Source organism: Olea europaea, chromosome 10, assembly GCF_002742605.1.
Source record: "Olea europaea var. sylvestris chromosome 10, O_europaea_v1, whole genome shotgun sequence".
NCBI classification, from domain to species: Eukaryota; Viridiplantae; Streptophyta; class Magnoliopsida; order Lamiales; family Oleaceae; genus Olea; species Olea europaea.
The window spans coordinates 22,025,574-22,027,915 of record NC_036246.1 but is presented as its reverse complement, the minus strand read 5'-3'; positions in this window follow the sequence as shown (position 1 = coordinate 22,027,915).

Genomic DNA, 2,342 nt, shown 5'->3' with positions numbered 1-2,342 from the left:
TAGAGGGTATCTTCATCCTATCATGTTTTCGCTTAGGCCTTTAAGTTTAATGTTGGTTATCTCGAGTGTTTGGATTAAGTAACACATGTTCTAAATTATTTGATCTCTAATGTTTTATTTGATTGCCATATGCAGGAACATTACGTCGTGGAACTCTCAAACCAACATAGACTAAGGGAAAAGCATGACGAGGAACATTGTCCGGCCATCACCCGGTCTTCCACGCTCAACAGAAAAATTTAGGGAGTACCTTCGCCCTTTTCTTCCCCGTCCCCCTACATTCTTAATTATGTTTTAAAACATTGAGGACAATGTCGGGTTTAAGTTTGGGGGTGAGAAAAACTTTAAATTTTTTGGTTTTCATATTTTTTTGTGTGCATTTATTTTTGTGTAAAAAGAAATTTTTGTGTGATAAGTTTAAAAAAATAAAATAAAATAATCGTTAAATTCTTTTTTTTATTTGTTTATTTTTTGTTGTGTGCTTGTGTGGGTTAGACAGTTTAGCTGACAATGATGACTAAATTTGAGGTTTGGTATTGATTTATGAACTGTGGATAGGGAACATGCTAGATTGATTGAAACTTAAACTTGCAAAACTTAATATTATATGCACACTAGAACTGAGCTGACATTGCTGACATTGTGATGAAATAAGCTGATTCATGCATGTGATAGATTTATGTAATTGGACATAGATGCTTTACTCAAATCATACTAATTATCTATCCTTAGACCAAATTTAGCACAATTTGGGAGATCTTACTGTTGTAGGAAAATACGGATATGAATGTGGATTCCTTATGTGAAAAAGTTTGTGTGGATTGTCTGAGATTAACAGGATAAAATTAGATGAAAGTCCTAAATTGGAGGTGGGTTTGCTTGAATGAGTGTGTGATAAGAAACATTGCATTGATCAAAGCATATATTTTAAAATTTAAAACTTCTCTTTGAAACCTTTATGATTCGAGCATTTAAGCTTGTAAGGGTATCTGAAAATATGTTGTCCTTAAGTTATCAGACTTGGGAGTCATTGGCTTAAAACTCATTATAGGGGCCATTTAAAAAGCAATCAAAGATGAAGTTGCACAAAAAAAATTTGTTCTCTTCGAAACCTTTTTTATTCGGGTTATTAAGCCTGTAAGGGTATTTGAAAATCTGGCGTCCTAAAGTCATTTGATTTGGGAGACATTAACTTAAAGCCTGCTATATAGGTCATCTAGAAAGCTTAAGGAGGAGACAAAAAAAAAAAGCAAGTGCATAAAATAAAATAAAAAAGGCAAAAGCACTTATTGCCTTGTTAAGTCCCAATAGTTCAAGTGAATTTGACTTTTGACAAAAGATAATTAGCTTAATTGAGTCTTGACGATCGAAGCAATCAATTAATTGGAGAATCATTATTCAATGATGTGTTGACTTGCAACTAGTGACGTCCACCTGAATTGGAGAGGGTGGGGATATTAATGAAAAAATTCAATCTTAGATCACACACTGGGAAAAGAGTAAAAAAGAATAAGTTTGGGGGTGTGTGAATTTTACGAGAGATGAAAGGATATATTTGACCATAGAGGGTCGGGAATTGGAACAACTTGTGAATTCATTAATGCCAACTTAGTTCTTCACACTAACACGTTAGTTTTGCATTGGAAAAGTGGATATTAGTTTGGTATTGTGACTTTGAAACAGTTTGTAGATTTAATACCGTGATCTCAAGTCTTGAGGTAAAAAGCTAAACGGTCCAACCAAATATTTTTACATGTTTGTATTTATTTAGGTTATAATTTTGTTCGAGAATGAACAAAGGTTTAAGTTTGGGGGTATTTGATAAATGCAATTTGTGCACTTATTTAGACTATTTTATTAAACTTTTATGTCGTCAATTTATTAATTTTTATTTGACTTAGATTAATTTTCTTTGTGTTTTTAGTGATGGACTCGTTCAGAGCAAGTAAAAAGGATGAAGAATAAATTGGCTATTGGATGCAATATTGAATATCAAACTCAACACTTGTAAAATTGAAGAGGACGTTGATTACACAATTGATGAACTCAAGGACTACATTGCATTAACTTAAAAGTTTGATGATTTGGAAAAAATAAATTATTAATAGGACCTCAATTTGGAATTAATTAAATTGGGGTTTGGAGTCAAAGGAAAACAAAGAGGTGAGATATGGAAAAGAAGTGGGCTGCCGGCATGAAGAAAATGATTGGAATTGTATTGGAAGTCAATAATTGTTGCCACTTTGGAATTCAAATCATACAAAATAAAAGTGGGCTGCTTGGGCTTTGGCGGGTGCGGGGGGGGGGACAAAAATAAATAAATTAATAAATAAATATATATA